The sequence below is a fragment of the Panthera pardus genome, unplaced genomic scaffold (assembly GCF_024362965.1).
Source record: "Panthera pardus isolate Hobbes unplaced genomic scaffold, ASM2436296v1 HiC_scaffold_20, whole genome shotgun sequence".
NCBI lineage: Eukaryota > Metazoa > Chordata > Mammalia > Carnivora > Felidae > Panthera > Panthera pardus.
In genome coordinates, this window is record NW_026526766.1 from 78449084 (window position 1) to 78464316 (window position 15233).

Below are 15233 nucleotides of genomic sequence, written 5' to 3' on the forward strand. Positions count from 1 at the left end.
CAGGGAATCCCAAGAGTCTGGGGACCTGTGAGTCAGGAATTGTGGAGGAAGACCAAATATATAGGAGAAATAGATTTGTTTAACTGAATGACCGAATATGTATTTCTTGTAAATTACAATACTGCACTAGACCACCCTCATTCCCTGGTTGGTGGCCTTTTCCACCATCTTCAAAGCCAAGAATGTCAGAAGTTGTGAGAAGTGTTTGAATCTTGGATATATTTTGAAGGAGAGCCAGGAATATACGCTGATGAATTGGATGGAGAGTAAGGACGAGCCCAGAGTTCTGGTCTGAAGAACTGGAAGCCTGGGGTGGCCCTTGACCGCAAATGAGCATGTCCAGGTAGGCCTGGTGTCTAGAGCACTTTTTGAACCATGGGAGACGTTGTTTCACGGTTTTACGTTAACCAATAAGATTTTCTAGAGAGGGGGGCGGGCAGCGTGATTCTGAGAAATCATGATGGCTTCCAGATTGTAAGAGTAGTCACCTCAAGCAGAGGTTGGACCGGGGGTGGGAGAGAAGTTCGGGTGGCATCTAGAGGCAGAAGTGGACAGATCTTAGATCAAAATATGAACAATTAATCTCTAATAATGAAAGGGAAAGTCAAGTGTATAGGCACAAGTCCCAGTAGGTTGGTAGTGGTGGAGGACATCCTCACTGAATTTCTGGTGGAGTAGACATCAAAACCTGAGCAAAGAGTGAGAAATGGGGAGGAGATACCGGAGAGGCAAGGAGAACAGATGAAAAATGAAACAATCACCACGAATGGATTAGGGAGAGGTGGTGGAATTTGAATCCAGGTGCATTAGGCTCCCATATCAGCTCATCTCTCATACACCGCATCCTTGTAACATTATGCGGCGAGGGCAAATACACCCTATTCCAATTTGAATAACGAGCGAGACGGAAATTTCGGGTTCACGTGGCCCAAGACCATTCAGTTTGTTATGTTGCACAAGCAGGTTTCAAACTAAATCTTCAGACAGCTAATACTCAGCCCCCAGAACCTCTGGCAGATCTTCCTACAGGGAAAGGAAGCGCCATGGAAGACAGCCCTGGAATGATGGCAGATGTGAAACCGGTCTGCAGGTTTCTGTGGGTCTTCTCGGCTGCATTTTGTTCTCTAATACCACTGCCAGATCCTTTGTGTATTTATTCCTTTTGCCTTCAGCTCTCTTTATTTCTTAGGTCAAGTTGAAGGAACAGATGTGAGAATCCCTTTGATCTGCCCCTGTGAGTCAGTGACACGTGGCAGGATATCTCTGTGTTGAGGGCTTTTGAAAAAAGGCCGTACTTTCTTGGAAAAGATGAACTCAGGATAGGACATCTGCATGCACTTTTTTTTTTCCTTGCCCAGGGTTCTGTCCCTTCATTCTTTTTTTTTTTCCTTCTTCATCCTGTGAAATATGATTCATAGCTAAATGTGCCACTTAATGGACACTTTGGGTTCCAAGTAACGTTTTATGATTTCAAGCGTTAGAATTTTTCTTTGGATTGAAAGAGACTTTGGAGATTGCCACACCCAGTGTCACTTTGCTCCAATGAGAGACTGGAAGTGTCCTCGAATGCAGGCTCCTTCAAGCCCCATCAAGGGCTGCAGGAAGATTCCAGAAGGTTGCCTATTATTCTTCACACTTCCGAGTAGGCCACAGCCAAGTGAAAAAGGGTTCACAGTTTCCCAGCCAGGCTCCTCAGCCCTAAAATGACATTTGCAAATAACGTTAGGGAAACATTTTTTCCCCTTGTTTTTGATGTCCAAAGTTTAAAGTGTCCTTAAAGGTTGTATTCTAAAAAGGGTGAGTCCGTGGTGAGTCAGTGTCTCAGACAGACTGCAGGGCTATTTAAGACTAGACCTGTGACTTCTAATTCCTTCACCACAAAAGGCAGTGGTAGACCTACCTCAGAGAAAACCGGCTGCCATAAACAGAAAGGGGGGAAACAGGGCAATGGCTTCCGACCATTCAGACAACACTAGGATCTTCGTTGCAGCCCTTTTAATTCGCTGCGTCCCCATCCTACCTGCAAACCTAACTGCATCTAGGCTTGCTCCCTGCCTTCGCTCCTGCTCCAGGATCCTGTATTATCTACAATTTTCCCTTGTGCTCCACATCTTTGAATCTCTTTATACCTCCTAGAAGACTTTATTCCATCCGTTGTGCTCTCCGCTTCTGAGACGCCCAGCTCTGCTTCACTCCTGTCCTCCTTTCCAACAACTACATCTCAGCTGCCCCACCTGGATGCTGTGCTTTCTTCTCTCGTCTCGTCTTTCTGCAGTCCTTCAAATACGAGTCCCGCGAAGAGGTCCTCTCCCTTGACTGTTGCTAACTTCTTATCTCCTATTAATTCTGCAGTCCGATAAAATCAGACATCCTCTCCCAAGAGTTCACTGTTATTTTCTGGCCAAGGGCATCAACCATCTCTTATTTGCAAATCCCAGTGGATACTTTGAGCTTCTTTTCTTATTCAAAGTCTATGCCATTTGGTGCTGATTACCTCCCCCTTGAAACAAGGTCTTCCTAGGATTCTCAGGTCCCCAATAAAGGATTTTCTGTCCCTTATGCACTTTGTGAAATACCGGTGTTTCCCCAGGATCTTCTTTGACCATCTCTCTTTTCTTCAATTTACCTTGCCTTCTCTTCTCTCTTTCCCCCTTTCGCTCCCCTTCTTCCTTTCCCTTCTCTTCCCATTCCATACTCTCATGGGGCAATATCAATCAGACTCAGAGCTTAACCTACTGCTCATCTTCTAATCTTTCTTAACTTGACATCTCTTTCTTAGCCTTTTTTCTGAGCACCAGGCACATTTTTATGACTATTAGCCATTTCTGCCCGTGAACTGATATTTTTTGATCAACATAAATCTGCTCTCTGAGACCCCCGATGCCACTGTCAACCTCAATCCCAGCACACATATTTGTTCACCAAGTACAGTTTTTGCTACATCCTAACTGTAGAGCAACCTAGTGGAACGATCAAGGAGATATCCCGCAGAGAGCTGCCCTGGGGATCTGGGTTGCAAGGAAGATAAGCTGAACTGAAGATCCAGGTTGGGAATGACCCCAAAGAAAGGAGAGCTAGGAGTATATCAACTTACCTAGGAAAGAGTCCAGAATAGGAATTCAGAACAGAAGCATTCCTAGACAGCCCCCCAAATTCTATCCAAATTGTATCATTTTGGTATATATGTACATTTTTATTTTAAATCTTCTTTCTTTTTAGTTCGTTTGTTTAATTTATTTTGAGTAGGCTCCATGCCCAACATGGGGCTTGAACTCACGACCCTGAGATCAAGAGTCATATGCTCTACTCACTGAGCCAGCCTCTCGCCCCTATGTACATTTTTAACAGATGATTCATAGCTTTCATCAGATCCTCAGAGAGATCTAGGGGGTCACAGAATTCTAAGGAACCCCTAGTCTAAGCCAAATTTTTTTTTTAAATCGTTGCAAAAGTATAAGGAAGAAATGACTGCATGACAATAAGTAGATTTAGGAACTAACCTTGGCTTTGCCACTAACAGATGGTATGCCATCAGGAAGAATTACTTGACTCTCTAGGCCCATATGAAACCTTCCCACACCACCCTAAACTCTCCCTGCAGCACTTTGTACATCTGGGGTGATGATTTGTATTATTGACTTAATATCTGTCTTCCCCACTCGATGGTAAGCTCCAAGAGGGTAAAGGTCTCTGTTGCTCCCTACTGTACTATGAAACAGTGCCCCTAATATTTGTGCCTGATTCCCCAGACCATCATTTCCCTTTTTGGGGCTTCAATGTATCCATATATGACGTTAAGGATTCATTTTTCACGATTCATTTTTTCGAGCACTAACAATCCTGCATAGCGTTGGTCTTCGCCAACCTTATATCTCCAGAGCCTACTGAGCCTGAGTGCTGGTTCTTTCAGTGAGGCAGAGTAGGCAAGCAAAGAGAGGTGTAATTATAATAAATTGTGATGTGTGTTACAGTAATGGGCTTAGAAGTGCTAAGGGAGCAGAGCGAAGGGCTGGCCACATCTGGGGATTCAGGCATAAACCATCTCGACGTAAGCTCTTGGCCAAGGACACGTTTGTCTCCTCAGAGCAGGATGTACATTGCCCTCTCCGGGTAACACTGGATACTAATCACCCTGGCCACATGCAGACGAGCCCATATGACTCCTTTCTAATCATTCAGGTACTGTTTCCCCCCACCCCTCTCAATTTCAGCTCAGGACTCACAATTTATAAAAAATAAATTACCTGCCACTGTACTGTGTAATTTTCAAAACTACCTGTTCACCACAGCAAAGCAATAATGCCTGGCTCCCAAAGGATGCATCATTCTCTCCTCCCCTTCCTTCCAATCTCATTGTGTGCTTAGCTACATCAAGTCCAGGAAGGAACAAACACTCCAGAAATCAGCCCACCTCCCGGCTCCGCTCCCCAACGTGCACAGCTACTGTTTGAATGTCTTTCTTTACAGAGTTCCTTCATTTTTTTCCCCTTATGGTTTCTCAGCTTCTCCTGCTTGGAATGCTACTTCGTTTTCATTATTATCATTTTTTATTAAAGACAAGTTCTGAAATTCCTTATATTTGCAGCCTACACTCCTTGTAAAGTCATACCTGCTCTACTTTTCTATATCCATTCTGCTGATTAGTCCCATATTTAGGTGGTATGGTTAACACATTTTAGGATTTGGACTTTAAAAATTCCGGCATTTTAAGCCTATTTCTCCCCCACAGTCAATCCATTGACTTGTCTGAACCTTAGTTACCTCATCTGTTAAGTGGGGCCAGTAATGGTAATAGCACCTTCCCATATCACTTTTGTGGGTGAGGTTTAGATCACAAATCATGAGGCTGAGAGTTTTGTAAATTCTTCATGCTCTATTTGAGTGTATAATCAGTATTATTACTTTCCAGCTTGATGGTACGTCTCATGTCCTCAACTTTGGTGAGCAACTCTCTTCCTTTCCCCACCTCCCTTCCAATTGAAACTTCAGTCAATCCTCTCAAAATCCATCTCTTTATGCTAGTGAAAATTTGCTTTTTAAAAATTAATCTTGCATGTTATGCAAAGAAGTTTAGCTAGCTGTTCACTCCTCATTCAACAAATATTTATCATGCATATAAAATATCTTGGATATGGACTTTGACTTTATACAATGCTGTTTTCCAACATCTTGTATCGCACCCAACACCCTCTTCAACATCCTCTGTGACACCTGACATTCTCCGTAACAGATGGTTTTGATGCTTACTCTGTGCGTGTGACTGATCAAGGCTGATGAACAGGTAAGGAAGCTAATTGCTTGAGGAAGAAGATTGAATTGTTAGGAAGTTTTCCTCAGGTTGAGCGAGTCTGTGTCTTCTTGCAATTTACATCTATTGTACTGGTCTAATATTCAGTATCTTCCTGCACACATGTTCAAATGTTTGTCAATAGCTACCAAGTTGCTTCTCCCAAATTGTCCCTTCTCTAGACTAAGAATCTGAAGTTCTTCTAATTATTCTGTGTATCTGATTTTTTTCTTCCCCTCCTTCTTCTGGCCACACTCTGGTTTGTCATCGTTGACCCTAAACTGAAGTTGAACTCAGGATCGCAGGTGTGGTTGGACCAAGGTTAAGTAAGGTGGAGTTATTGTCACTTTCCCCCACTGAGCATGAAACTACTCTTAGCTCAGCCTACAATAACATTAGCATATTTTGTTCCAATCAAAGTTCACTGTTGACTCATGCAGTGCTTAAATAGAAGTACAACCTCACACTTTGAACCTATTTTTTTTTTTTTTGCTAAACCCTGTCTTCTTCATTCTGTATTTATAGAGTGGGGTTTTGGACTCGTTTTTGCCCATATTTAATTTTCTCTCTTTAGAGCCGACCCAATATTTTCACTTGCCAAGAAGTTGTTGAATCGTGATTATTATTCAGTATATTATTGGCTGTTTCTCTGAACTTCATGACATGGAGTTTTAATCAATAAACCTTCCGTGTACTCCTGCTGTTAGTTGACGTATTGCAAATTGAGATTAAGAAGGAAGTTTATAGATGAAATAATTATAGCCTGGGTTATTTCTATTTCCTTTTCTTTTTCACTTTGGCGTAGAAAGGTAAGGTACTATAAAGTGCCGAAGGGATACATCTAGCACGTAATACCTACCACCTGTTGGGTAAAGAAAGCCAAGCAACAGGTCTACCACACCTAATTTTGGGGAAAAAAAATCAAAGAAAATACACAGAAAAAATAAGAGGGTCGTCCACACAAAGGTTGACGAAAAGGAACACAAAATTGTAAAGATAAATGAACTTCTCAACGGAGGTCAAAAGCTAGAAAGAGTGGCACTGTATTCAAACTGAACCTAACCCCTCTACAACTGAGAAGGCACAGAAAGCGTTTTCCCTGAAGTAGGTCCTAGCTGGCGGCTAATACTGATGGTCTTCTGAGGATGTGTTGATGAGCACGAGGACGTAACAGACAAAAATAAAGCATCCCCTCAACACACATGTGCAATAATACTAACTCTCACTGAACACTCCCTGTGAGTGACTTAGCACCATGCTAAGTCTCAATAAAGTCTCCCAACGACCCACTAAGGTTGATACGATGGTCGTCCTCACTATACAAAACACAAAACCGAATCTTAGGTAGATGACATAAATTGCTCTAGGTCACACACACACAGTCAAAAGTAGACACAGGATTTGAACCTTCGTATATCACCACTACCAGGGTTCACAGTATCTGCGTGCAAACTTGAAGAGGTTTCTTCCTACACTCTTACACATTTTGAAACACTGGCTATAGTTGATCCATAGTTAAATGCAAGGGGGAAGTTGTCGAATGAATACTCAAAGTACCATTGCTTAAAGACCAAAAAAACCCCAAATCAAAACCAAAACCAAAACCCAAAAACCAAAAACCTGTGGGAGCGAGGTCTAGAGCCTTCAGATGCCTCTCAAAAGCCTGGTCTAGATTTTCTATACATTAATTATTCCAATTCCCCTAATCTTTTTTGTTTTATTATTCCTGCCAATTCTGATATCATTTTTATCTGTAGTCTACATCAAACTCATGGCCTTGGATCACCCTCCAATTCTACATCCATTGTGCTCATATTCGACCCAAGTGACCCACTTAGGACGTTCCATCTCACTGCTTTACCTGAGCCAGCTTGGCTCCTTTACATCAAAATTCAGGCCAGGGTCTGATGTGTGTGTTACAGATAGGATACCAGGACCGGCAGAGTTCTCCCCAACACCAGCAATGGGCTCGTTGCAGGTGGGGGTATTCAGACTGGAAAGCAAAGGCTGAAGAGATGGGGACCCTAAGAGTCAACTAACTCCCAGATGCTTACTGTAGGCACCTTGCTGAGGGTAAAGTGATACATTTTCAGGTGGATGTTCCTGAAAGCCCCACCAATACTCCATTTCTTCAAGTGTTTGTGGAGGGCCTGCTCTGCGTCTGGCCTTCTGCTGGTTCCCAAGGGTACGGTAGTGTGCAGGACAGAACTAGGAGTTGATCGTTTACTATGGGACAAATGATAGAATGAAAGCCTAAACGCAAACACCTTAGGACTAGCCTTGTGGACCACTCATCTTGCTGACCCTGCTCACCCCTTTGGGACTCGGTTCCTCACCTGCAGAATGCTCGGTTGAAGAGATGCCCCGGTGACGCCACAACTAAGATCCCTTCCAAGCATGATGACCACGAGTCTGTTTCTCACCACTGAATGAATGTCCCACCTCCCTTCTAGGTGGTTTATCTCATGCTTGCTGTTTGGGGGAGCGAATGGGGAGGCTACCTGCTGGAAACTTCTTTCCCATTTTCATAACAAAGTTCTGTATTCCCCTTGGCAGGTCTTTAATCTTCGAGCATTTATCTCATCAGTTCTGTCTCTAGTGAGCCCTTATCCCAAGATGTTTGTCTATTAAATTAAGAGTTTTGCAGAAGGGGAGAGCCATTTAAAGGCTGTAAATCACCCAGCAGTCTCTCAGCCGCTCCCTGCTCCGAGCCCCACTGCATCATCGTGCACTTAGGTGGCTGCCACTTCCCCTTGGGCCTGGCTGGCACCGGAGCACAGAATCCTGCAGACCTGCCCGCTCCCTAACCTACTCCAGTCTCTGGGGCAAGCCTGGCCTGGGGGTGAGGGGATGGGGAATTCACAGGAACACTTACCCTCGGGAGCCCCAAAGGCAACTCCGGTCTTCATTCACATCTACCTTGGTGCGTTTTGTGTACCCAAGCCCTGGTTCGAGACCTCAGCTTTGACACCTATATATAGTCAAAGTGTCCTCTGACTATATACGGTTCCCTAACTTGGGGTTCTAACCAGTAAGGTGGGGAAATATCACACTTCTGGGACCTTACTCATTATGAGCCAGATGCTGCGCGCGTCCTCTGCCGCTTACATTGTTATCGTTCCCCCATGAGTTAAATGATATTCCGGATCAAGAGGCTGAGGTCAAGAGGGATCACCCATCCGGGGTTATACTAGTTATACTAGTAGGGTCAGAGCTGGAATTTTGAACTTGAAGCGGTTTTATACAATAGACTGTGATACACATTTGTTCATAGGTGGTATTTGTGACCACGACGTGTCCTGTGCGCCATGCTAACTTTAGAGTGGCAGCCAGAGAAGTGGCGATCCCACACTGTCAAGAGCATGCGGTCTACCCTACAGCGGTATTTCACGCCCTCCATTAGAAGCACCGGTACAAGCCCCTTCTGCCTCCCTCTCAGTTTGGTGTTGGGAATTTTGTCCCCGGACCACTGCCACCTTCTCACCCTGGCCCTGTCCTCTTTTCTGGCCCTCGGGAAATTGCCAGAGATTCCCCTTAGCCGTGCTCACAGGAAGCCCTTGTCAAGGCCCATTGCATGGGCCTGACAGCGGCTCTCTTGTTGCTGGGGCCACAACACAGCGCATCTTTCCCACTGCTCTGGATCATGGCCTCTTGCGCTTCCATATTCTTGGGGAGATCGCCAGTTCCTGCCCGGCCTCTTTCTGCTGGTCCTCTCCTGCTGCACTTCACCTTCTCGCGCCCACCTGCCTCACAGCACTTACCAGATCAAAGCAATCACATGAAGCAGTGAAACACAGGGGTGAAGCCGAAAGGCGAGCTCTTCGTTTATCTTTCATTCCTCAAGGACTGATGGGCCTCCGGCTGCTCCTAGCCACTCACTTTCCCGCATTCTGCCTACGTTGGCCTCCCTCTAAATGCCCCGTGCTCTTTAATGACCCTTCCCTGCCCCCGTGATCGCGCTCTCCAGCTTCGTGAGCAGCCATCCCAGATAAAAGTAACATGAAGGGTTCATCCGTGATATGCAGAATGGGGATCCCATGGGGCCAGAAATCGAGAGACTCGATTCAAGTTCCAATTCTACCCATGACCAGCTATGAGATATTAGTCGTGTCGCACTAATACCCCTCTGGGGTCACTTTCCCCTTATCTTTTAAATGGAAACCTCAGAGGCTCTGATGGCTTTACACCACGCCCACCTTGTCAGGCTGCCCTACATTTCCCAGAATTCCCTTTCTTGTGTGTTTCCCGTTAGGACGTCCCACGGAGAAGACCCTTGGCAAGTTCTGGAGGGTGGAAAGGGAGCGGCAGCTGTTCCATAGCTCACTGACACTATTGCTGATCTGCTAACTCACCTCACTGGCTTGAAGAAGCAGCTGGTCTCTAACTCCTCTACCCCCACCCCCCTGCCCCCCACCAGGGTCCTTCCTTCTTCAGCATCTACCAGGGGTGGGTCAGGTGTGTATGCTTAACTCTATGACAAAGGATGCCTAGGGCTTCTGCATACATCACTAAGGAGAAAGGCAATGAGAACTCACATGGGTTTTAATCCGTCCACACAGAGTGCTAGTTTACTCTTGGAGCTGAGCATTCATTTGGCTCACGGATCTGTAGGACCGCTGAGGGTATTCTTTACATGGTATGTCTAATGGTCACCTGCCACGAGTTGGCTCCACCTGTGTTTATTCTGGAGCCCAGTGTGAAAGGACAGCAGCTACCTGGGAGAGGCTGTGTTCTTGGAGACGGCAGAAGCTCAAGTTAAGCCAGCACCTGTCGAAATTTTTTTTTTAAGTTTATTTATTTCCTTTGAGTGAGAGTGTGAGGGAGGGGTAGGGAGGGAAGGAGAGAGCAAATCAAGCAAGCTCCACTCTGTCAGAGTAGAGCCCAATATAGGGCTTGAACTCCTGAACCGTGAGATCACGACCTGAGCCAAAATCAAGAGTCAGAAGCTGAATGGATTCAGCCACCCAAGCACCCCAAGCAAGCCCATTTCAGACTCTGGATTGCATCATGTCTGCTAACATCTCATTGGCCAAAGCAAATCACATGGCTAACTCTAAACTCAGAAGAGAGAGAGGCACACTCACCTCTCCTGGGAGGAGCTGCGGGAGGTATGTAGGAAAGAGCGTAGCTTCAGACTAAAGAGTTGAGGCCACATTTAAAATACAGCAAGCAAAAGGTAATAGAGGGCAGAGAGTAACATAAAACAATAAAAAATAAAAAATACAGCAAGCACTGGGTGTTTGTTACATATAAGTGATGAATCACTGAGTTCGACTCCTGAAACCAATACTACGCCATATGTTAACTAACTTGAATATAAATAAATAAATTTAAAAAATAAATAAAATACCGTGGTTTGGAAAAGTGTCCGGAAACCTGCTTCTGCTGCTTACAAGCTATGACATAACTAGAAATGGTTATGAATAAACAAAGGGATCTCTCTTCTCGTTCCAACTCTGCCATCAAGGAGCTGTGGCGTATTGGGAAAGGTAATCCATAAAGTTTTGTCTGGAAAACAAGGGTAATAATACTCATCCCTGGAGGAAGGTCAGTTTGATCAGAGCTTTTAAGGATTCTATGAGTTAGGGAGAAAATGGGGAATCCGCGGAACCATCAGATCTTGGAAATAAAGACAGATTTGTTTTGGGTTTTTTTGGTAATCTTTTATTCAGTCATTAAAAAATCCTTCATTTAACAACATATTTTGCCATCGTACTTAAAAATACTTATAAATTATAAGTAAAAATGAAAGCTTGCCTTCAAAACCCTTACACCAAATTCTATATTCAATTCTGCCTACAAAACAAATCATTGTTGAAATGCTGCCTGTCTCCTTCCAAATCTTTTCATGACTTTAAATACACACACACACACACACACACACACAATCATATTCTTTCATTTTGTAGTTTGCTCTTTTACTTTGCTATATCTTGGTCTTTTCATTTTGGTCTACGTCGATCTATTTCATCTTTTTAAAGCGTGTCCTATTTCCAAGCGTGAATCTACCAGAGTGTATTTAACATCTGCTCATTTAATGATTACAGAAACTCTTCTGTATATGCCTTAACTAAATCAAATGTCGAAGAGAACAACTTTGAGCCTGCCTTTGTGCAATGTGAGAATGTTTTCTGTAAGGCAGGTACCTAAGAAATAGGTGGGTTGAAGAATTGTCACATTTCTGAATCACTTCCGTAATGTCCTCCAAATAAAAACAGATCCAATTTATAAACTCACCCACATTATATGCAAGTAGGATCTCCAAATTTTTACCAACACAGAAAACCACCAACTTCTAAGTTGTTTCTTCTCTAGTTGAATGTTTGCATGGTTGTTGCAAGGATTATTATGATAAGCAGATGTCCACAGGCACAGGCAAAGGGTATGAGTTCCTTTAATGTTAGTAAAGAATACAAACTGCATTGCATGAGGATGTCTAGACAAAGCAGCAAGGAGATGTGCACGGTTCTCCTCACTGGACCGGCAAGTTTTGTCAGCCTTAAAGCTACACAAAGAAGCACTTTTGCATGTGGCACCATCCAAATAGAGTAAAGTCCTCCTGAGCCAGCAAGAAGCTTCCATGTGGCAGGTAGAATGATGGTTCCCCAAAGATGTCCATGCCTTAATCCTCAGAACCTGTAAATATGTTGCCCATGTGACCAAAGAGAGACTGTGGATGTGATTATGGTTAAGGACTTGAGATGGGGAGTTTATCTTGCATCATCCAGGTGGATTCAGTGTAAGGATTGATTTTAATCCTTAAAAGCAGAGAAGCTATCCTAGTTGTGATCAGAGAGACAGTTATGTACACAGAAGGATGGTGAGTGTGATTCAGTGTTGCCGGCTTTGAAGACGGGGGAAAGGTGGCCACGAGACAAGGGACATGCAAGGACATGGATTCTCCCCTAGGGCTTCCGGGAACAAGTACCATCCTGCCAATGTCTTGGTTTTAGCCCAGTGAGATCCGCATCAGATTTCTAACCTACAGAACTATATGATGACAAATCTGTGTCATTTAAGCCACTAAGTTTGGGGTAATTTGTTACAGCAGCAATAGAAAACTGATACAGCCCTTCTCATTGTGTGTTGGGTCAGGGAGCCATGATTATCTCTTTTGGGTTTCTTCTTAATGACCCGTGGACTTCCCTCTTGCTGACCTACCATGTACAAGGAACTGACAACAACTAGAGAATGTATATCGATATTTGCTGTAAAGATTAAGACACGATCAGTTTATGCACTTTTTGCACGTATCATCCGCCTGGCAGATACAGACACAATATGCAATCCTGCCCAACTGAATGTAACTCAAATGTGTTCCAAATTTAATTTCCTTAATTGTGAACAGCTTATAAATTGTAAATAGAAATGTGAATAGCCTCTTTTCAAGATTAAATCCTTTCTGTAAGACCTTATCACAAAGAAACCTTTGCTTCAGAAGTGTTTCTTTGGTGAATTCTATCAAATATTTAAGAAAGAAATAATACCAATATGACACAGCATCTTTCAAATCACAGAAGAGAGGAGCATACATCCCAATGCATTTTATGAGATGAGTGTAACCTTTATTTATTTATTTTTTTAATTTTTTTTAATGTTTATTTATTTTTGAGACAGAGAGAGACAGAGCATGAACAGGGGAGGGTCAAAGAGAGAGGGAGACACAGAATCTGAAATGGGCTCCGGGCTCTGAGCTGTCAGCACAGAGCCCGATGCAGGGCTCGAACTCACAGACCGTGAGATCATGACCTGAGCCGAAGTCGGCTGCTTAACCGACTGAGCCACCCAGGCGCCCCGATGAGTGTAACCTTTATACCAAAACTAATAAAGACCTTATAAGACAATTATAGACCAATTTCCTTCATGAACATAGACACAAAAATCCCTAACAAAATAGTAGTAAATCAAATGCAATGTCTAAAAAGGATAAGTCATCAAGAGCATGAAGGGTTTATGCCAGGAATGCAAGGTTGGTTTTATAGTCACTGAATTGTTCACTCTAAAATGATTAATCTTATGATAAGTGAGTTTCACCCCAATTAAAAACATCAATGCACACAATTCACAGTATTAATAGAAGAAAGGGAAAAGTCCTATAGTCACTGCAATACATGCAGCAAAAGCATTTTTACAAAATCTAGCACCAATTTATGATAAAGCTTCTCAGCTATTGAAGAAAACAAAGAGACAGCTTCCGTCTATAAAGGGAATTTATAAAACGTATATATCACATCATCCTTAATGGTATCATATTGAATACTGAGATCAGAAAAAATGTGAGGATTCCCACTCCCACTACTTCTATTCAATTTAGTGCTGGAAATCCTAACCATTTGCAATAATAAGAGAAGATGTAAAAAGCATAAAAATCAGAAAGGAAGAAATAAAACTGTCTATTTGAAATGACATGTTTGTTTATAAAGAAAATCGTAAGAAATTTAAAAAGCTACTATAAAAGGGATTAAATGAATTTACAAGGTTATAGGATAAAAGGTTTCATTTAAGAATATCAATTGCATTGTCATACACAAAACTATGTAATTAGAAAATAAAATTCAGGGGAGCCTGGGTGGCTCAGTCGGTTAAACATCCAGCTTCGGCTCAGATAATGAGATCATTATCTCACAGCTCGTGGGTTCAAGCCCCGTGTCGGGCTCTGTGCTGACAGCTCAGAGGCTGCAGCCTGCTTCCGATTCTGCGTCTCCTTCTCTCTCTGCCCCTCCTGTGCTCGTGCTCTTTCTCTTTCTCTCTTTCTCTCTCTCTCTCTCAAAAATAAATAAACATTAAATTTAAAAAAATTTTTTAATGTTTATTTATTTCTGAGACAGAGAGAGACAGAGTGTGAGTGGGGGAGAGGCAGAGAGAGAGGGAGACACAGAATCTGAAGCAGGCTCCAGGTTCTGAGCTGTCAGCACAGAGCCCGATGTGGGGCTCGAACTCACAAACCGTGAGATCGTGACCTGAGCTGAAGTCAGTCGTTCAACCGACTGAGCCACCCAGGTGCCCCTAAAAATTTTTAGAAAAGAATACAATTCCAAAACAATTCCTCTTATAAGAGCATCAAAATATAAAATACATAGGAAAAAATTACCAATATGTGTGTAACACCTCTATCCTAAAAACTAAAAAAAAAAAAAAAAAAAAAAAATGTTCAGAAAAAACATAGAAGACCTAAATTATCAAACCCTGTTGTGCTGGCATTGGAATTAACAAATAGATTAATATAATGGAAAGTATAGAAATAGACCACACTTATATGGTCATCTGTTTTTTTTTTTCCCCGAGATTTTATTTAAATTCAAGTTAGTTAACATATAGTGTAGTATTAATTTCAGGAGTAGAATTTAGTGATTCATCACTTACTTATAACACCAAGGGTTCATCCCAACAGTGCCCTCCTTAATGCCCAACACCCATTTAGCCCATCGCCCCACTTCCCTCCCCTCCAGCAACCCTCAATTTGTTTCTATAGTTAAGAGTCTCTTATGGTCTGCCTGTTTTTTAACAAAGGCATCGAAGCAACACAATGTTAAAGGGGTCTTCCACAAATGGTGCGGAAGTAATTGGATATTTCTATGAGAAATTCTTAATCCAGGGGTGCCTGGGTGGCTCAGTGGGTTGAGCGTCCGACTTCGGCTCAGGTCATGACCTTGCTGTCCGTGAGGTCGAGCCCCGTGTCAGGCTCTGTGCTGACAGCTCAGATCCTGGAGCCGGTTTCAGATTCTGTGTCTCCCTCTCTCTCTCTGCCCCTCCCCTGCTCATGCTCTGTCTCTCTCTCTCTCTCTCTCTGTCAATAATAAATAAACACTAAAAAAGAGAGAGAGAGAGAGAGAGAGAGAAATTTTTAATCCACTTCAACCTTTACTCAAAATTTACTTGATATGGATCATAGATCAAAACATAAAAGCTAAACCCATAAAACTTTTTGGAAGTTAAATCTAAGAGA

The 15233-nt window shown here is 43.0% G+C and overlaps 1 long non-coding RNA gene across 1 annotated transcript; it reads left to right on the top strand.

Annotated features, from left to right (window-relative positions):
* Window positions 1-12826, top strand: LOC109269901 (uncharacterized). The gene is made up of 3 exons (XR_002081323.2): window positions 1-343; window positions 8562-8698; window positions 9540-12826. It is a non-coding gene; the product is annotated as an uncharacterized LOC109269901 (long non-coding RNA).
* The last annotated feature ends 2407 nt before the right edge of the window (window positions 12827-15233 follow it).